At 39.4% G+C, this 22,198-nt stretch overlaps 1 protein-coding gene across 1 annotated transcript in view; it reads left to right on the top strand.

Moving 5' to 3' along the window:
- Positions 1-901: 901 nt before the first annotated feature.
- ZMIZ1 (zinc finger MIZ-type containing 1) overlaps positions 902-22,198 on the top strand; it is a 371,096-nt gene continuing 349,799 nt past the window's right edge. Inside the window, exon 1 of the mRNA XM_042457113.1 lies at positions 902-1,022. The gene's annotated coding sequence lies outside the window, so the exon portion shown is untranslated. The remainder of the gene's footprint in view (positions 1,023-22,198) is intronic.

Raw genomic sequence — 22,198 nt, forward strand, 5'->3', positions numbered from 1 at the left:
AATAGAAACCAACCAACCCCTCCCCTTTGTGTTGTCCCTTTTTGTACAGAATACTAGAAGACTATATAGCGGTACCATGTTATTCTTCCTCCCCTTTTTATTTCTTGATAGATGGAAAGGTACATCTGCAAATAGTTAGCACTTCATATTTAACTAGTGCAGCAATTATTAACTGGCTCTGCTACCTAAGTCTCTGACTTTTTCTTAAGGTCAGGGAAGACTTTTCATCATAATGCTGCCTAAAGCATCTAAGTGTTTTAATAAGTAAATTGAGAGAGATATATTTGATTTATATGACTGATTATGGTGTCTCACACTTTCTCTCTTCCTTCCCTTTTTATTATGTTAACACAGACCAGGTTTAGCAAGTTGAATAAAGTTTTCTCTCTGGCTTCCTGGTTAGAATTTTGGGTTTGGACTGGTAAAATGTTGGTGAGGATCTCTTTGGGTGGCCTTGAGAAATACACCTCAGCTATGTTTCAATTCTGCATCTGTAAAATCTGAATTATAATGATGCCTGAAAAGATTGTGGAAGGAATGACTCAGTTTATGGTCATAAAACACTTTGCATATAAAAAAAGGCAATGCAAATTTACTATCTCTGCAGTAAAGATACACTGGCTTCTCTTGCTCACTGACTCGGAGTAGTAAATGTCAAATTTGCAAAAGTACTTCTACAACAAATCGTTGAAATTTATTCTAGTAATATACATACCAACCTAATTTTTAATATTTCAATCTATAGCATGTTAAAGTGTATGCTAATGGTTATTATGATGTGATTGGATTCTTAAAGATCTGAAATCCTGCCTGTGTCTTTGTTATCTTTCCTACATTTAGGGATGCCCATACTCTAAATTTGAAAAGTGAGGGTTAATTTTTTTTCCCTGTCTCTCTCTTTTAGGAAAAACCTTGTCTACTGTGGATACAGCCCTTGTTCTCAGCTTCCTTCCTTCTTTTCTCCCTGGGTGTTAAGAGCTTCTGTAGCCTAACTGAAGGTGGCATCTTCAGAGAGTTAAAAGGTAATTATTTTCCTGCTTAGGTGTTCTGCCTTTTACATTTCCTTGTGGGACATGTGGGAAAGACAGGTGAGGTCTGAATTAGTTTCCATGCAAATTTTTATTCTTACATCACTTCTTAGCTCATGTTGCTTGCCTTCTTTCCTTTAAGAGCTTCTTTTTTATATGTTAAAATGAAATTCTGGATATATTTTGTATGTGCTTTCTGGTTTGTCTGTCGTATACAGACAGCTTTGGGGGGCTAGCATGAACATAATGCTGGATGAGACTCAAATGGTTTTTTCCATCCTCTCCCAACAAAAAACTGTCCTTGATGGCCTTAACCATGGCCAAGCATTATATCACTATTGACATCACCAGCTGTTAGTGCTATTTAACTATAGTTTGTTAAACAGCTTGAATTTTGGGCAAGGAAGGAGCCTGAGTGAACAGTAATCATGGCTAACCATGGTGTTGATGTAAATTTAAGGCCAACAGGAGAAAGGAGTATAACTATGGGGGCAGGGGGATAAAATTAGGGCATTGCCCCCCAGTAAGAACTCTGCATTTAGTGAAATGTTCCATCAATCCCTACCTTTTCAGCACTGCAAAGAGTGAAGCACTGAAAGTCATTTATACTCAGAACTCCTATTTTGCTTTGTTTACATTGGGAGTTTTGCCTGCCCATGTTCTTGGGATGCATAAGCTATGTTACTAAATGTTCAACCAGGGACGTAGCTAGGATTTTAGGAAGGGGGGGGGTCCAGACTAAGTGCCACCATTATAATGGGGCTTGAGTGCGGCAGCACACACCATTCATTTTTCTAATGGAAGGGGGGGGTCCGGACCCCCAGATCCCCCCCCTTGGCTACATCCCTGGTTCAACTGAAAGGTTAAGTTACTGCAGTACTGTGTATTTGGGGACATAAGAAAAATTGGGGAGGGGAGAGTGCTCATGTCCCACCTACCGAGCACCAGGCACAGTGGGAGGCCATGGCCTACTCCCAGTTTCTTAGACATGGTTAGCCACCATTAAAACCTCACTGGATAAGAAAAGTTGCAAGAACATTTTATTACAAGATTTATCATGGTGGGAGCACAGTGCTTATTATAACCTTGTGATGGAATGATTAGCATTTTTTTCCAGCTTGAAAGATCAATAGGGTAACTTTAGGTTATGAGTGACCTCCCCAATACCAGATTTTATCATTTTTAAACTCTTATTGATTCTTGCTTAACTTGTATGAGTTACAGTGAAGTAAGGCTAGCATGACTTGCTGCCAGTTTTGAAATTCACCTGCTCAGCTGAGATGAGTATAAGTGAGCACTTGAATTATAACTTATGCTGTGCTATGAAAGCTGCATCTCTCTCTCTCTCTGTCTCTCTCTCTCTCTCTCTCTCAATCTCTCTCTGGCCCTTAGTTAGTAATCAGAATGATTGTACTCTCCCCACTCCTTTCAAAGTCTGTTTGAGGACAATTATTTTGTGTGGTTTAATGTTCTATAGCTGCTGAATCCAAATCTTTATATACCTAACTTTCAACTTTGATCCCAAAACAAACAGAAGTAGCCCATATGGCTGACACCAACTCTATAACAGGAAAAAAAAATCCTCTTGAAGTCACACATTTCACTAGTTTTTAAACTAATGTTAAATTTTTTTAAAGACAAACTGCTATTAGGCTTTCTGCCAAATACAAACCATTTTTAAAGCCCAAGTTGAAAATCACAACCAAATTTGTACAAATAGAACTATTTATGTTCGCCATACAGTAGTAAATGTTGAATAATGTGTGTAGCCCTATTTTCTTTGACAGACATGGAAATGGAAATTTTAAAATCCAAATGGCCTCCAAAATTAGTACATCTCCATTAAAATTTTAGATTGTAAGCCTGAGGGCAGGGAACTGTCTAATTAAAAAGATTGTATGTACAGCGCTGTGTAAATTTACAGCGCTTTATAAATAAAGGTTAATAATAATAATAATAAATTGCAATATAATAATTTTATTTGCAATTGAAACAAAAATGAAACATTTACATGGGAAGCAATAGTATCTATAGATTGACTTAGAACAACTTAAAAGTTGTTATCCAGCAATAATATTTGATGCTGCCTTAGAACAACTCTGTATGACTTGAAGTCACTTTTGTATCTGCTTTTTATATTGGCAGTTTAAATATATATATATTTTTGTTCAAAATTCAATGGAGGTCATCAGTTGTCCAAACCAGAAAATTCTTTGTAGTAGTTAATGTAGATGAGTACCATACGTTTCCGCATGAAAGCCACCTGGTACAAATGTTATCTTGCAACTCAAAGGCAAAAATACTGTGCAACATCTTTGAAAGATCTCAATTCTTATTGTTGGTGTTCCTTGTACATTACAATTGCTCTCATTTGTCTGGGCATGCCCATTTAAAGTGTTTGGACAATGTAGGTAGATGTTATATAGGGTTAAATAAATTAAAAAAACAACAACCCTATTTACTATAAATGTTTATACAAGTCCATGGGCACAGAGTTTTGTTTGCTTTGCCAGAGGTGGGAAGAGCCTGCAGACCTGTGATTGTAGTGTCACTCTCTTTTATGTCAACCAGAGTAGAGTCGGAATGCCAACAAAAATGGTTGGAGGAAGAGAAAAATGGATTTGGCTGAGAGGAAGGGAAATAGACAATGCTGAAATTATGAAGGTCATAGTGTTTTCCCCAATTTTGATATTAGTCAATGTTTCTTGTTTGGATCAGGTAATCATAAGGAACATTAGCTGAACAGCCTCTGACACCATTATTGATTCCATAATTGATACAGTAGAAATATATATATATATATATATATATATATATATGAGAGAGAGAGAGAGAGAGAGAGATATTGATTATTTATATAGTGCCATAAGTTTACAAAGTGCTTTACTAATAATAATAATAATAATAATAATAATTTTCTTTATATTGCCCCGCTTCTCCCTACGGATCGAGACTGGGTTACAACCTGATAAAAACATACAGTGCAATCATAAAATCCAACAGTTCCAATAAATACATCAGTGGTTATATACAAAGAGTCTTCTTCAAGGGGAATGTCTTAAATATAGTGTTAGTGTGGGTTTAATTTACATTAACTATTGGCAGTGTCACCATGGCAAAGCTGCGAGAGGGACACTTGGCCCTCTCCTTTGCCACAGTAGTAGAGGTCTGCTTCTGGAAGAGGTCTGTGTTGCTGTGGCAAAGCCATGAGAGAGGTACTTGGCCATTTTCTTTGCCATAGTGGTGGAGGTCTCCTTATGAGGATACCTATACTGTTATGACAAGCTGGGAGGGCCTGACAGGGTGTCACTTCTCCTCTGGGGTGTCACACAATGCAAGCCATATCACTTGCCCTTCTTCATGATGCCACTGCTTGACAATGCTTAATGAGACTGTAACACTGATCAATGATGCTATGGTCTTGCAAAATCCTAGGTCAGCTTGAGATATGGGGTGTGATGGGCTATAAATCTAAATTAATTAATTAATAAATATTACAAGCCAAAGGTTTTTCTATTAAGTCCACAATTTTAAAATCTGGTCTCTCGGGTCTGTGTCAGATGACCTTAGAAAGCTATGGCAATAAATGTTGCCAATGAGCAGACAAGAAAGAATGACAAAAACTTTCTCTATTTTTTTACACCCAGTAGTTAGGGCATGAATGACTAACTCATGTGTAAATTCATGTTGTAAGCTGCCTTGGGTTGAGCACTGGGAGAAAGGGTGAATAGAAAATCAAAAATTAAACACAAGTTTGCATGTGTGCTAATATTTTTGTTGTTCTTGAAAGTTAACTTTTGTGTACCTGTTCATCCTTCCTGTTATCCCACAAATTATATCAGTCATGCCTGTAATACTGTAGAGTTTGATAACTCTAGACCTATTTCAAGTAGAGGTGTTTTGTTTTGTTTTGTTCTCCATTTTGTAAGCAAAATGTAAATTTTATGCATGACTTCAATGAATTGGCTGTCATTTTGAGAAAAAGGTTGTTTTTAAGGAAACCTCATGGGAAGCTTGAGGAGAATCTCTTGAATTTGCACCTGGTTTTTAACCGAAGGTCCTTCTGAAGAAGATGCCAGTAATATTTAGTAGTCACTAAAAATATTTCCATTTTAACTGTGTGCAGTGTCGACAAAGCAATGATTTAGCATCTAACAATAAGAAAAATCAGTTGTATATACTTCTTTAGCATAATAATGACTTTTTTAAATACAACTTAATGGATTGAATGTTAGACAAAGAGTTTGGTAGAGGAAGAGAGAAAAGATATCACTTGAAGACCAGAAGGAAAGTGGATGGAGGCAGATATAAAGGGAAGAGCAAGAAGAAGAGTTTTAAAAAAAAAGATTAGAAAGACTAGAAATCGAGAGTAGGAGAGGGAAAGATGTTATGAAAATAAAGAAAGAATGGGGAAAGATGCAAAGATAATCTTGACCAAAGATTCTTTTTTGTAATTTTTAAAGAAATAAACAGAATAAATTTGAATAGATTTTAACAATAGCAATAATTTTAGAATATTATAGAAGTGAATAAGGAGTAGAATGGTAATTGTAGATTTGTAGTTTTTTATTTGGTAAATGTTTGGTAAGATAACACAATTCAAGATGAGGAAGGAATAAAAAGACGATGGATGTAATACACAGAACAGCTATATAAAAGAGATGACAGAATTAAGGACACATGGAATGAATAGCCATATGAAGATGAACCCCAAATTCTAAAAAACGAGGTAGAAGCTGCAATAAGAGGAATGGCAAAAAACAAGTCACCTGGAACATATGATATTCCAGTTGAGCTGCTGCAGTCCACATTGACAGGCTAGTAGTAGCAGCTGTTACAATGTGCTTGTGATGAATCATGGATGTGCAGTGAAGGATTCAGAGCTGGAAACCTGTTCATTATGAGATCTATAAGGAGCTAACATATGTTGACAGATATGGAAACAAAACGATGGCCAACAGACTGGAAACCATCAATATGCATTCCCATCCACAAAAGAAGACACAAAAGATTTCAGCAACTATGGAACCATAGCACTAATATACCATGCAAGCAAAATTATGCTCAAAAATCTTCAACCTAACCCCAACCATACATGGAAAGAGAAACTCCAAAGATCCAAGCAGGGTTCAGGAAACAAAGAGGCACTAGGGACCATACTGTAAACATATAATGGATAATGAAGAAAACCAGGGAGATAAAAAAAATCAGCATGTCATTTATAGACTATAGCAAAGCCTCTGACTCCATAGATCATGAAAGACTATGGAACACCCTTAAAGACATGGGAGTGCCAACACATCTGATAGTCTTGATGAGGAATTTGTACTCAGGACAAGAGGCTACTGTCAGAACAGAACATGGAGAAACAGAATGGTTCCCAATTGATAAAAGAGTCAGACAATGCTGCCTCTTATCACCCTACTTGTTCAACTTATATGCAGAACATATTGTAAGACAAGCAGGCTTGGACACAGAAGAAGGAGGAGTGAAAACAGGAGAAAGGAATATCAACAATCTGAGATACGCAGATGACACCATAATACTAGCGGAAAATCTCAAAGACCCGGAACAACTACTAAGAAAGATCAAGGAAGAAAGTGCAAAGGCAGGCCTATTGTTGAACATAAAGAAAACAAAAATAATGACCACAGCGAACCTACACAAATTTGAATTTGACAATGAATAAATAGAAATAGTAAAAGAATTCTCATACCTGAGATCTAACATTGATAGAAATGGAGACTGCAGCCAGGAAATCAGAAAATTAAGAATGGGAAGGACAGTATGAAAGAACTAGAGAAGATACTAAAATGCAAGGATATACAACTGAGCACAAAAGTTAGTATTGAACAAACCATTGTATTTCCTATTGCCATGTATGGATCTGAGATCTGGACAGTTAAGAAGGAGGATAGGAAGAAAATAAACCCATTTGAAATATGGTGCTAGAGAAGAGTGATAAGGATTCCATGGACAGCTAAAAAGACAAACAAATGGGTCCTGGAGCAGATCAAGCCAGAAATTTCCCTAGAAGTCAAGATGACAAAACTCAGGTTGTCGTACTTTGGACACATCATGAGAAGGCATGAATCATTGGTAAAAACAATAATGCTAAGAACGTTAGAGGGAAGTAGAAAGAGAGGAAGGCCACATGCAAGATGGATGGAGTATGAGTTTGCAGGAGTTGAGCATTAGGACGGTCGCCATGGGTCGAGAGTGAATCAAGGGCAGTTAACAACAACAACAACAAAAGTTTTATATGTTAAATGTTGCATATGTTTATTGTTTATGTGTGTATTATGTCATCACTTAATATATATTTTTTTAAAAAGAGTTTGGTAGACTAGGGCTTGAGTCACCAGTGGAAACTCACTGGATGAGCCCGGGGAAATTATACTCTCTCAGCCTCAGAGGAAGGCAGTTCAAATCTCCACTGAATAAATCTTGCCAAGATTAGATTGCAACAAGCCAGAATTGACTTGAAGACATTTAACAATTACAATAGAGAGCCAGTGTGGTACAGTGATTTGAGCACTGGATTACGACTCTGGATACCAGGGTTCGAATCCCCACTTGTAAATGGAAACCTACCAGGTGACACTGAGCAATTCCTTGTCTCTCAGCCACAGAGAAAGGCAAAGTCTAACCCCCCTCTGAACAAAACTTGCCAAAAAAAAAAAAAATCCTGTGGTAGGTTCACTTTAGGGTCTCCATAAGCCAGAAACAACTTGAAGGCACACAACAACAACAATAACAATAATGACATTTTTTAAAAAGCACAATTGGATGAATCCAAAAGTTGAAGAAGAGGACGTGAGTATCAGACATCCCTTTCATAGGTTGAAGAGGATAAGGTGACAACGAGCACTCCAGATGAACTTGGAGGAGAGACACACAAAAAAACATCCCGTATAGTTGGGCAGGTCTTCTGGAGCATGTCCTTTCTGCTTAAAGTTCAGGAAAAGAAATTGAGAATCATCTTACATAAGGTTTCTTGTGGAACCAACTGGATTCCCTTGAAGCTCCTAACATGCCTTTGCTGTCTCTTTCTTTTATCTTCTTACTTCCTTATGCAGGAATGCATGTTGAATGCAAAGGACACTAAGCTCTGGAGTGAGAAGTAGATGCCACTCCCATTCTCACCCTCTTAAAAAAAATAGCCCAAGCCATCCAAGTGGTCCTCCAAATTTTGCTTAAAAAGAATAAGTGTTTTCTCCTTCAGGCAGGGATTCCATGAGCCATGGGGATTAGTAGTCATCAGTAGTGTTTGGGGGAAGAGGAGAAGACTGAAAATCTGGAAGAGCAAGACCCCAAATTCAACCAGACCTCAGCAATCTCTAGAATTAGTAATCAGATGAGTAAGTATGCATGTCAGGGCGTATCTGAGTATCTGGGTGGCAGTCCTTGTTAAAACTAAGCATCACTAGTGAAGTCTCATTTCTAGTTCTTGGATCCCTTTGTTGAAGCCTGACCTTCAATAAGGTTCCACAGATAGATGTTTCTTTGTATTAGATATTGTTTGCCAGTGACGTCTGATTAGACTCTTTCTCTTCTTTCAGTTGCTGAGAGTGCCATTCTCTTTAGAATTTTTTTAAAAAGCACAATTAAAGAGAAGTAGCTACTTTTTTTCTTATTAGCTGTAGCTGTGTGTCTTCAAGTCATTTACAACTTATGGTAATTCTAAGGTCAACCTATCATGTGGTTTACTTAGCAAGATTTGTTGAGAAAAAGGTTGCCCTTGCCTTCCCCTGGGGCTGAGAGCATGTGATTTGCCAAAGGTCACCCAGTGGGTTTCATGGCCAAGCGAGGAATCGAACCCTGGTCTCCAGAGTTGCAGCCCAATATTCAAACCACTATGCCACACTGGCTCTTAATTTTTTCTTAACCTTCCCTTATAGCTTAGCTGTTTACAAAATGAAAGGTGGCACTGTTTCTAGCTAACATATCTCAGGTGTGACACTCTGGCAATGTCTGTAATGACTTATCCTTAGGATCCTTCAGTGTTCTAAGCTTCCTTTGTTTGCATTTTTCTTCTCTTACATAAATCAAGGGCAGAGCTTTGGAGGCCCCAAGCAGCATTTCAGCAGAATATTTACTTTAAACTTGGTTTGTTTTTAAAGAAAGCCTTTGAGATAGGTTTGGAGTTGGATTTCCTAATTCAGCAAGTGTAAACCATTTCTAAGGGCACTGCTGCACTGTACAACTGCCTTCTGAGTGATCCTTTACTGATAAGAATGAATATGTGTGGCAGGCAGGGAGTGTGAGTGGAGGAGTGGAGATTGCAGTTATATAGGGAAACCTAGTGTTTACACAGTGACTCCCTAGAAAGTGAAACTTGTAATCACGTTTTTATTTCAGAATTTGTGCCTGCGAGAAATCCCACAAGCATCATCATAAGATTAGCCTTTTTGCATATGGAAAGCACTAAGCAAGCTTTGGAAAAAAAAATTGTGGCCTACTCCAATCCTTCACTGTAATCTAGTTATTTTGGAGTGCTAAAATGTGCTGCAGTTGCTTTCCTTTAAAATTACACTCATCCCTTCACATTTGCTGGAGTTAGGGGCACAGGACCGCCATGAATGTGGAAAAACTGCAAATAATGAAAACACTTATGTTTTTATCTGAGAGAATACCTCTCTAGGAATCTCTAAGTCCTTCAGTGCAGCTCTGTGATCAATATCTGCCAGACATTGGCCACAGAATTGCACCAGAGGAGCTACAAATGCCTAGCGGAGTGTTCTGTCTAGGAAGCTCTAGGTTTGACAGTGTGACTTTTGGTTAAAGTTGAGCATGGAGTTGCACTGGATGAACTAGATATTCCTAGAGAGAACATATTAATAAAATATGTGAATATTCAAAACTGCAAAAATCAAAGCTGCAAATATAGAGGGACGAGTGTAGAAAGAAATGACCACCTCTACACAAAATTTCAGTGTTCTTTTAAATTATAATATAATAATAATAGTAACTTTTTTTTGGCAAGGGGAAGGGCTTTTTTTAAATGTCTCAAAAGTTGTATCCCACCAAGAATTTCAGTATTTGGCTTGAATTGTCAGGCACATGGACCGCAGCATTCCTACATCTTAGCTATGCTAGGTAGGGCTGTTGGGACCAATAGAACTGCATCAGGAGGGTCACATGTTCTCTAACTATGATTTAAATGAAAATCAGTGGTAGCCCCTTTTAAAAGGATCCACTGGCAATTGCAGAGATGATATTTCTACTTGTCATAGAAGAGTGACAGCCTGCCCTTCCCAAACAGAACAAGCAGGTTCTCTATGCTGTTTTGGATTTCAGATATTAAATAATGTATGCTATTGTTATATTGGAGGGAGAACATGACAAGTGAACTGATGCTGTGTAGGGGCTGAGACTATGTACTCAAAGCTGGGAAACCTCTGGCTTAAACCATTTGTGGAATTTCTGTGGAGGAAGGTGTAGCGGCAGTTTATTGGGGAGAAATCAGCTTCCTTTCTACAGTATGTTGTGAAAAAAACAAACAAACTTCCTCTAGTATCTGTGCGATTTCCAGTAGGCTTGCACCTAGATATTGACCCGAAGCCCAGTCCCACTATGCAATTGTGATGCTGTTATTCCACTTTAATTGTCATGGTTCCCATGAGATGGAAGCATTTCATTTGAAATGGAATAACCGTGCTATTGTTGTGTGGTGATCCATGGTTAGTAAATATTAGCCGTGCTACTACAGTGGGTCATCCTGAGCTACTGTAATGCCAAGGTTGTGTCTCATAGGTTCAGTATGAAAATCTCTGAAAGGTAGCTCTGCCCAATCAGAAAGCAGTCCTGGGGACTGAAATGCTTTACTTTGGTAATATGCTGCCTGTTTGCTCTTCTTATCCCATTCTTAGCTCTGTAGGCTCTCAGAAATTTAAAATGACATAAAATGTTAGGTTAGCTGCATAGGTTAGATGTATGACTTGGATGTGGTGAATCTCAAGTACATATCCCAAATTTAATGAGTGACTTTGGGCAAAACTCTCCTTCAGCCTATCCCTAGGGAGGCCAGGGTGGCTCCATCCCTTCTGTCCTTCCAGTGGCAGGTAAAGATGTTTCTATGCCACTAGGCTTTTGCATAACAGGGATGCTGTTTTTTTAAAATGTGTTTTTTTTAAAAAAAACAGTTTTACAATTAAAACTGTAAATTTTAATAATGTGATGTTTTTAATTGTTTGTACTGTTTAATCATTTTTAAAAAAATTTGCATTTTGCATATTTATAGTGTTTTAACTTGGAGTGTTTTAGATATGTAAGCCATCTTGAGTCCCAGTACTGGGAGGAAAGCGGGGTATAAATAAACAACAACAACAATAATACTTTAGGGATAAAATGGGATAAACGGTTAAACAAAATACTGGCTAAGAGGCTGAGCTGTGAATCAGCAAGTTCATTTCTCCTTCTGCCATGAAATCAGTGGGTGACCTGAGACAGATGACCCTGCTCCCTCAGCCTTCTCCTCTTAGTGGCAATGAGGAAGTGACAACATTGACCTACTTTGCAGGGTTGTGGGAAGGATTTCAACAAGATACGTATATGAAATGGCCCGAGCTCTTTAAACTTGGACTCTTTAAAATGTAAAGAGAATGCTGTCTGTCTGCCTACGTAAGCCAAGTAGTCTTTCTCATAAAGCGACATTTTCTTTGTCAATTAGGTTGCTGAAATATTGAAAGCAGGTTGTAGGTTGGAAGAGGGGGTAGACTTGTATGTAAGCTGCCATTCTGTTACTGGAATATATCCTCTCAAAGGCATGTTGCTCCACAATTCTGGATCTCCTTTGGTAAGCCACCATTGTACACCAGGCTCTGTCTTGTTGACCTCCAAGCTTTTAGTGTATCCTGCAAGCCTGGAGCCTGTGCGACTCTTGGGCTAATGTTGACTTCTCTTTAATTTACAAAATTCTTTCTTACTCTCTCCTTCCTAGCCATAAGTTGACAGGTGACTTGAAGGTGTGCATGTGTGCTCACACATACAGAGACACACACACAGAGTTTGTACAAAAATTGATGTTTTCTTTATGTGTACATACTTACTTATTTGGGAAAAGCTGTCTTAGACTGTATTTTTTAGAACAGAATTAAGGGTGTACTTGTCTAATAAGAATCTATGCTACCTTGAAATTCTGCATATCACATGTCCAGAAGTAAATTTGACTGTATTCAGGAGTGCTTACTTTCTGGTAAAGGAAGCCTCAACCATTTGAGGCCTCTTTGGGCACATTTTGCATCATATGATATGCAATGGCCCCTGCTTGCACTCCTTTTTGAGGGAAGGAAAGAATGTACACAGATGTACAGTATTTTGTTCTTCACTGTTTGTGTGTTCTAGTCAGCAGAATTAACATGATTCCTGTAGGATTTTCTGATTATTTTATGGCCCATCCACAGTGGCATCAGGTTAAAGCTCATATTGGTGTTTATAGACTGTACTGTGTTATGACAACTACTGGGCTTCAATGCTTCTTTGGTACAAAACATGTAACAAAAGCATTGGTCTGTGAGTGTGAATAACCCCCAGGCCACCTGTTATCCTCATTCGATTTTTGTTGAAGGCTTTGTGTATCGGCTGTATATTACATTCATTTGGGAGGTCAAAGATATACTGAGGAAAACTTAATTGGTCTGCAGTATGTTCTCAGCAACTGAAACTGTAGGATCCCAAAACCTTCTATTTTAGAGCTGAGTTAACATTTAAGGTACTCACAGATTTATTTAAGCCATAAAAAGCATGGAAGTTGCAAGTTAAACCACTTTGACTTAACTTTTAAACTGTGCAAGCCCTAAACATGTTCTGCAGATTGTAACCAACTGATATTGTTTCCTGGCCTCTCCTAGTGAATGAACCATCCTTCCACTAGCAGGAAAAGACCTTTTAATCCTCACAGGCTTTTGAAATCTAAATTGGATCATAGTTGAAAGAGCTGTTGTTTCTTTGTATTTTTAACTTGTTTTTTTTAATATTTTGAATGCATTTGTTTTATTAATTTTTGTCGGTTTTTAAAATTTGAAATTCACCATTAGCTATCTTGAGTCCCATGTGTTGTTGGAAAGGTGAGATATAGCATTGATACATAAATAATTTTAAATATGTGCATCAACACATTGGGGCTAATCTGCTGCTGCTGCACAGAATGACTGAAAAAAAGACACTGTAAACTTTTGGTTAGCAGCTAATCTTTCTGCAAGGGTACTTTTGGGCTAGAACAACCCTCTGCATGGGTAAAATTTCCTGAAGGAAAGTACTATAGCAACTACTCCTATGCATCTTTCTCTTGTGTTTTGCTTAGCATGTGGGGAAAGGCCTAGTAGTACTCAAGTAATCTGATTTGGCTCTTAGGCTTGTTGTCGATCTTTCACATGTTCAAAATGAGGCTCTTTAGTAGAAACCTGGAGGCTGTACAAACAGCCCAACAGGGGCGGCTCTATGACGCTCCTGAAAGCACTAGGTTCGGGATACGGCAACCAGACGCCATGCTCCAACCTGGTGGAAAAAGGAGCTGTGAAACACTGCTCCTATTTCCACCACTACAGCGGCACCATAAACACCCCAGCATGGCACTGTGATGCCCCTCGTGCACAGCACCGTTTGGACACTGCGCACGAGGGATGTCATCATAGCGCACCCTGTGTAAATGGGCACGCACCAAAATGGCACCCCGTTAGAGGAAGAAGGGCTAGGAACATGTAAACACTCTACCCTCCCTTAGCCCTACTGGCACGCAGGCCGGCAAAAACTGCAGGTCTGTATTCCCTCTTAGTCTGTTTCTTAAGTATAGACCCCCTTTCTATAGAAGTCGTTTCCTCTTGCTAAGGCTCCTCTTCCTTTGTGCAAAAATAAATCCCAGCCTTTAGCATTTACACATGCAAATAATTCAACTCTGTACACATTGTGTGTCTTTCTTCATTTTCCCCGCATCCCCCACATTGTGCTTCTGATCTCTGTTAATTCACTGATGGTACAGACTCTTGACTGCAGAGGGCTTGTACATTTTTAGGTCAGTGGTGGATTATGGCATCTTCCCCCTCATCACCCTAATAGCATTTGCATACCATTGTAGCTAGGTTTGAGGCAGGGGGAATGCAGAAGGAGAGAGATGAGAGAGCTTGAAAACCACATTGGTAAGATTCAAGAAGACTGGTAATAAAAAGGGATGATTGGAAACGTGTGATCCATGGCTCACCAGTGTCACATTAGTAGCATCCCTAAATCAAGAGCTCATTCATTTTAACCAGAGGTTAATTAATCAAACAAGAGCGCATAAAATTATAAGCGGCTTTTAATGAAGTGAAGCAGCATTATTAGCAGCAGACAAAACACAAGCTTACTTTTGTCTGCAGCACTTGTGGCTTGGATTGGGCCGGCAGTTTGCCATTAGCATTGCAGGTTTTGGAAATTATTCCATGTGGCTTGGGGAGGTGTGCCATTTGTGTGGTATGAAGAGAATGAGATTGTCAGGTTTTGTTTCCAAAAAGCTTATTATGCCATATAGCCATGAGTATACAGCATTTAGAGATCTCTAGCATAAACAGACCTAAACTGCAAAGTATCCTCTTCATATGAGCAGATTCCCTTTGTGGAGAACAGAGGCAAGCCACCTGAGGCTCTGCTGTCATCAAACCATTCCCTTCACCCCACACCATTGACCATGCTAACTAGGGCTGATGGATGTTGCAGTCAAACATCTAGTGGGAAGGAAGCAGATTATACCTGCCTCTGATGTACTACAGCATGTTTTTCCTAGTCAGTGTGAAGGTGAGGAATGGGTTTCCATGGATCAAACTCTAAGTTCTTCAAACAGTTAACCAAACACGAAGAGACAAGCTGGGAGGGGATATATCTTCCTGCTCTATCTTAACAGTACACCACATGCAGGACTATTTCCAGTGTACACAGGTTTGAGCTATGCAGGAGAAGTTGAAATTATGTAATTTTCTTACATAATTTGTGATTTTTAAATATATATATATATATATATATATATATATATTCTTTTTAAATTTTCTCTTAAAATGTCATATCTTACCAAATTTTAACTTTAACCACATGAAATTATGTAGAGAGATCTTGTAGCATCTTTGAGACTAAGTAAAGAAATAATCCAAATGCATGTAAGGAAGTAGACTTACGTCTGCCAACTTCTTTCTTTAGTTATCTCAAAGGTGCTACAAGATCTCTCTACATACTGATTTTACAGACTAACACGGCTATATCTTTTAATTCTATGACATCAAACTATAAACATGTAAATACATTTAGGCTGTACATATGATACTGTAATTTAAATGTATAACTTTAATTTTGCTAATTGTTCATGTCACAAACATTACCATTACGTTTAGTGATATATATGAATTCCTATTGATGGGTAAGATTAGTACAAAAAATTACTAAGGATTCTGCTTGGTGTGGTGTTGGAGGAGGTCATGACACCAAGCCTAGTGACACCACTGGCTACAAGCTGCTTCTCATGTTGTTATATTAAATGGAAATGTGTTACAGAACTACTTTGCAAGGTTGTTGGAGGTGTGTGGCTAAAATAAAACCATTTTGAAATACAGAAATAACTAAGAAAGCACAAACCCCAAAACAATGAAACCCAGTAGGTATATTTTGAGTACATATAGTGGGGAATTAGGGCCAATCTTGGCTGTTCCTGAATGTTATAAAAACTTGAAGGAGAAGGTCCACACTTTATGAATTTAGAGGATGCCTAGTGTAGATTTAACCAATATTGTTTAAAATTTGTAATATGTGATGGAACCCCAATATTGCAAATCAAATTTCCACTGTTTCTTGTTATCTTCTTGTAAAAGATCTTTCTCTAATTGGCCCCTGCAGATGCCCGGGTGGTGCGAGCTGAGGAGCCCGTCCCCTTTGGCCAGCTGGCCAATAGCCGGCTAACCAAAGTAGGGGACGAGCTCCTGCTTTAGAGCCCCCTGCGGGAAAGCCCTGGTGCTGGAGGCGCAGCGGTGGCGGCGTTGCTGCCACCAAGAAGGAGGAGGAAGGCGGAGCCGGAGGAGGAGGTGGGTTGGTGCCACGGCCAGCTGCATTAGCAGCAGCAGCAGCAATGGCCGCAGGAGTGGACCCCGGACCAGGACCAAGGCATGGGTGGGGGCCAAACCGGACCGGGACCTGGAGGGGCCCCCAAAATCGGGATTTTCCCGGCGGCCACCGGGATATGGCATCCCTACATATGAGGGCCAGCCAGGTGATTTCTTCTTTTTGTAGTCCTGCTTTGTATGTATCTGTTGGAGCTGTCTTTGGTTTAAGTAGGAGCAACCCTGCATTAGTGACTGTGACTGTAATGTGAACTCTACTTATATATGAACTTTGCTATTATTATTCTGTGGGAGTCTTTTGGATATGGAGATGGTAAACTCAGATGGAGGGGTTCCTTGTGAAAGAATGAGAGGGGACCTCTCCCTTTTGTATCATGAGGGATTAACTGTGAACTATCTGAGGCCTTTAAATTAAAACAGTGTCCTTCAAATGGTTTGTCCTGAAATCAGATGTAGCATTAAACTTGGAACTATGCAGAGTCTCTAGGCTGTCATAATTCTCTTAGCATTTTGTGGTATGAATGGTTTTCTAAGGAAATAATTGGGAAGCTTTGTCCTTGCTTGGAAAAAATGTCGTTGTACAGAGTAACCAGTGGGGGCTTGCACCCTCTTATGAAAGGCAAATTATATTCTTTGTGGAACTCTGAAATAATTACTGCGTTATTACTGAATTGTCATGCTTTAATGCCAGCCTGGAATAGAGACATCTAAAATTTACTTATGACTTGATTTAAAACAAGGCTTTTAAATGCATGACTCTTAACTATTAATTTGCTCATAAGAGTCCCTTGGTATGCAAGGTCCTTTAAAACCCTGTAGGGATAAAGTTAATACATGCCTGTGAATTGTAGAATCCTATCTACTAGACATATGTGAATTGATAAGAAGATGCAAAGTAGTGGGAATGGGTGGTGTCCTGTTCCCCTTCAGTATTAAACAGCCTTTTTGCAATTAAAGTATGAATTTCCCAGTAACAACAGAGAAATATCCAGTCCCCAAGCAGTTCAAATATACAAGAGCCATTGCTGACAGTGAAAGACAAGATACTGATAATTATCTTTTACTCTGCCACATTTCTCTGCCTGTAAGCTTTTAGGGGTAAGGGCCAGTTCACATATTGACATGTGCACCTCTAGCTTTTTCTTCGCATGATTACTATACGTTTTAGTGACTGGCAGCTGAATGTGTGAACAGAATACATCAGAAAAGCATTGCATTTGAAATGGTGCAAAGGTTTTATCTAGTAGTAGACTGGATCTGTTTCTTCAGGTTTTTCAGCAGGTTAGAAGAACACATGCATTTGTGAATGAGCTGTGCCCAAAGCAGGCAGGAGGTGCTCTACTTATCATCAGTATTATTATTATGATACTTTGGAAATAAATGAAAATTAGTTATATCTAAATGCATTAGCTTTATGCTTTCAGGCAGCCAGCTTCCTCATTCCAGTTCAACATATCTTTTCAGACTGTAATATTACAAGTAGAAACAATTTGTATATTGCCCATATGAAGTGTGCCCATTTATGAATACCAAGACCCTATAGGAGGTGAGATAATTGCTGGGAAGTAAAGGCTACTGCCAACTTATGTGGTTCTTTCTTCTTGACATGACAGTTCTGTCAAACTAGGGTTACCACACGCCCTCCTTTGCTAAGACATGTCTTTTTCAGAGCTAAAATTTCTGTGGGGTGGCTTTTTAAAATGTGTGGGTTTTCTTGTAGGGTCCTACCACCTCTGAAACTTTACAACCCTTGTAAATGGTAATTGTTACAAATCTCTGGAGATACCAAAGTACTGTATAGAGAATATCCTATCACTTGGGATGACCAGGAATATTGCTTGTGAATTTGACATCATCACTCTGTGCCAATGAAACAGCAAAAGAGGAGAGGAGGAAAGAAGAATGACAGCAATAGTGGCTCTAGCAAGGAAGGGGTTACTACATGGTATGGAGTGGACAGCCAAAAAGAAACCAAAGAGTCCTCGAACTGATCATGCCTGAACCTTCACTGGAAGCCAAGATGACTAAATTCAGATTTTCATACTTTGGCCACATCTTGAGAAAATGTGCTTAAATATCAAAGACAATAATGCTAGTGAATGTGGAGGGTGTTAGAAAGAGAGAAGATTGCATACTAGATGGATAGATTTAATCTAGGAGGTCATGGCCCTGAGCTTGCAGGATATGAACAGAGTGGTTGAGGACAGAGGGACAAAGGTGTCTCATGCACAGGGTGACTATGAATTGAGGTTGATTTGAGGGCAATTAATAGCAAACAAAGCACATGATACTATAGTTACAGTAAGGATGTTCCTGGGACACTTGTTCTGTTCATCATAGAGTGCTTTTCACACTACGAGTGTATTTAGCTGCTGAGTGTGGCCTGTTCAGATTCATAATAAATTTGCATCTCCTAGCCCAGAGGGAGAAAAAGTACAGCTTTTCAGATTATGTTGGTCTGAAACTCCTAGTATTTCTCACCATTGGCTGTGCTAGCTAGGGCTGATGGTAAATGCAGTCCAACAACTTCTGGAGGACTGATTCCCACCCCTGTCCTATCCATAAAAGGGGGCACACACTGTTGTGGAGTCCATGTACTCTGGCATTCTTTACTGAATTCAAAATTGTAGTGCTAAATGTTGGAATTTTACAGAGCAGGTGTGTGTGTGTGTGAAATTCACTTGTATGCAAATACAACTAGTGATTAAAAGTTCTCTTTGTCATGATTTTAAGTTTAATAAAATTACTTTAGGATTGGTTAGGTTATCCCTGAATTAGAATATCTGAAAGCATCTGTCTGAGAACGCCATAGAAGTCCAAATTCAAGATGAGCCTGATGGCGATGGAGCAGGGACGTAGCTAGGATTTTAGGAAGGGGGGGGTCCAGACTAAGTGCCACCATTATAATGGGGCTTGAGTGCGGCGGTGGCGCAGCAGCACACACCATTCATTTTTCTAATGGAAGGGGGGGGGTCCGGACCCCTTGGCTATGTCCCTGGATGGAGAATAGGGTCTTATCAAATGCCTTACCCCAACTTTTGAATGCTTTCATAGCACTGAGTCCTCCTGCACTTAGTACATCTTTGTATTTGCTTAGACCATATTTCAGCCTCAGGACACATTGTTCTTTGAATTTTATGTAGACAGCTGAGCTCACCTCCACTCTACGCTGGGTCCAATTTTGTTAGCAAATATGTATGCAAACATTCAGGCAACACAGAGGTCTTTAGTCTAGCACAGAGGAATGGCAAACAGAACACTAAACATTAATGCAACTCCATGGTGGGTGGTGAAACAGGTGAGATAAAGGAATATAACTACAGACTAGCACTCCCATTGATAGCATTTTAGTATTTTTAGTGAACACAGGATAGATATCAGGCTGGGGAGGAGGGAAAGAAGTAGTCACAACTGTTTGGAAGTATTTTTGACGTAGAATATATCCAGCCACTGGAACTATTTGTATGTGCTTCAAATAATATCATCACCCACTTCATGCATCTGACCATGTAGGCTTCTGACCACAAAGTTCATGCTGCTATAAATGAGTTGGTCTCTTTGGGCTTCTTTGGTTGCTGCTTTGCCTTTGAAATTTTGTTTGAGTGAGGTTGCAAATGACCTCAGGCTTGCCTCTTGCCACATTCCTCTAGCTGGGAGCAGAAGGTAATATAAGAGAGAGTTTTGTAGTTCGTTCACTAATCTATCAATGGCAAGGAGTGGGGGAAGGAGTCTGTATGACTAAGATTAGAATCTCCCAGTCATATTCTGAGTAGTATCCTCAGATCAAAACAATGTTTCTGCAAAGTTATTTTCTTAAATTGAGAAATTTAGGAAATAAAATCGAGGAAAGGGGGGAATTCACACACACAAGCACATGTGCACACAGTGGTAAAATGAATTTGAGTAAAGTAGAAAAATTTCAAAAGCTGCAAGATCGATGTTCTGATGAAGAGCACAGTAATAGGCATTAAACACTGCTGAAGAATACGGTGTGTGGGGCCAATGGGCAATCCATAATATTGATGAAATGCTTGGTTTCAGTAGAAGTTCAGAAAAGCCAGCACATCGTTTTTACCTATCTTTAAAATCAGTCCAAGCCTTCCTTGATTTGAATGTTTGTTTTCCATATTTAGAGGCTGGCCTTTGAAATATATTTAAAATAATATTCATACAATATTAAGGAAATTTTTAAAAAGGGAAAGAAAATGGGTGGATATCAGTGCATTGTGAAGATAAAATTAAGCTTGATGGTGTGGGCTGCATTTCTTTATCCCTTCATGAGACTGTCCTGATTATGTATAACGGGTTAGCATGTGAGCGGGATCAGACCTGTGCTTAATGTCATTTAGCCTATGGTGTCTGTATGGCTCCTCTGGGCTCTCAAGGCCTTGCAGGCCAAGGGACAGCTGTCTGCCTGGTTTACCATCTCTCTTTCTCCAACCCACCACAGAGCAGAAGAGGTCATTACATGGAGGGAAGGCATGGGAAACATGAAATGGTTCTGCCATGTTTTGGCAATTTATGACTCATCTTCTTACTGTGGTTAGTATTATAAAAGGTAAGGAGATACCATTGAGGGAGGAAGGGGACAAAAATCCCTTTTGCAGTTTGGATCCATAAATGTCTTAGTTGTAAACCTGATTTATCTTTCTGATGTGGGTTGACAGCCTGTTGTAGAAAAACTCTTGGCGGTTCCTCCCAAGAAAGGATCTTGCTCAAGTTGCTTCACTTAATGAATTTCTTATTTTAGTGGAATTGTTTATTTCATTTTAAACACTTGTTACATCAATGCATTTCCTGGAGAACCTAAAAAAAAACCCTCCAAACCCCTCTACTCTCCCTGCAGTGTGGCTCTTTCTACCCTTTTTGAATGCCTGAACAGGAAAATGGTGACAGTAGCAGCTCTTTGACACTTTCCCTCAATGGGGCGCCAAGAGCAATCAGGCTTTGAAGGATCTAATTGAGACATTTGTGTATCTTTGTCATCTTTTCTGAGTTAAAATTAGGCAAAGTTATCTCATTAAAGTTAAAACCATTAATCATTTTCTTTGCTTTGTCTTTTCATACTTTTGGATGTGTGTGTTTTCTTGGCCTCATGCTCACTAATGTTTAAACCGGATCTTGATTCGGTACGATCCAGTTTAAACGAGCATGGTTCCTATTTAATCCAAATTGCTGAAGCGATTTGGAAAGGGAGGGCATGCTTTTAGCCCATTTAACCCATGTTAAAAAGATGCTGATTTTTTCTGCACCTTTTTGGTTGAATTGATTTCTTTTCAAATAAATTGATTCATCCTAATGTGAACAATGCGGATTCAAATCTGCTGCCAGTGACAGGGGGCAGCTGCAATGCCCCTAGCCTTCTCCTGTCAGTGGCCTCTTCTGTCTCTCTGTCCCAGGCCAGTCCCTCTCCTGTCTTCTCTGTCCCTTCAGCCCCTTGATTTCTTGTCCCTGTGGCTTCCTTACCAGCCTCCCCAGCATCTTTGCAACCTCCTTACTCCTTATCTTTGGAGGTTGGACATGAGGTCCCTGGATCCTGGACTCCTTTCAGGAGGGCTATGTTCTCCTCCTGCTCCTCCTGCCCTTCCCAGAATCCACCCAAGAAGAGGAAGACTGGCAGAAGAAATGCCTCCCAGAGCCTTTCCAGGACCCTCCTTTCGGCCTCGGGCTCTGCAGAGCCCTTCCCCAGTAGAAAGAGAGGGACCCCTGGTTACTTTGTTACCTGCCCTTACATTTTACCTTCAACTTATCTATGAGGCATATTAAAATTCATAATTATTCCCTTGACTTATACATGAATTTGACTTACAGTCAAGTATATATAGTATGTTTATTCAGCTGACATAGTATGTTAATTTGAAAGCTTTTGTATTCCTGCCACAACTGGATCAATAACACCCATGAGAACAATCCTAATTGCTGGTCTGATGCCCAGAGGAGTTTAGGCAGAGGTACCTTGCTCCTAACAGATGCTCTATCTACCATTGTTGTGCCCATGGGAAGCCAGTGAGAGGCTTCAAGACAAGGCCTATCAGGTGAGAATTGGAGAAGACCTTTGATCTTGAAAGGCCTTAGGCCCAGTTCCTCAACTAT

The sequence above is a fragment of the Sceloporus undulatus genome, chromosome 3 (assembly GCF_019175285.1).
Source record: "Sceloporus undulatus isolate JIND9_A2432 ecotype Alabama chromosome 3, SceUnd_v1.1, whole genome shotgun sequence".
Classification (NCBI taxonomy): Eukaryota; Metazoa; Chordata; class Lepidosauria; order Squamata; family Phrynosomatidae; genus Sceloporus; species Sceloporus undulatus.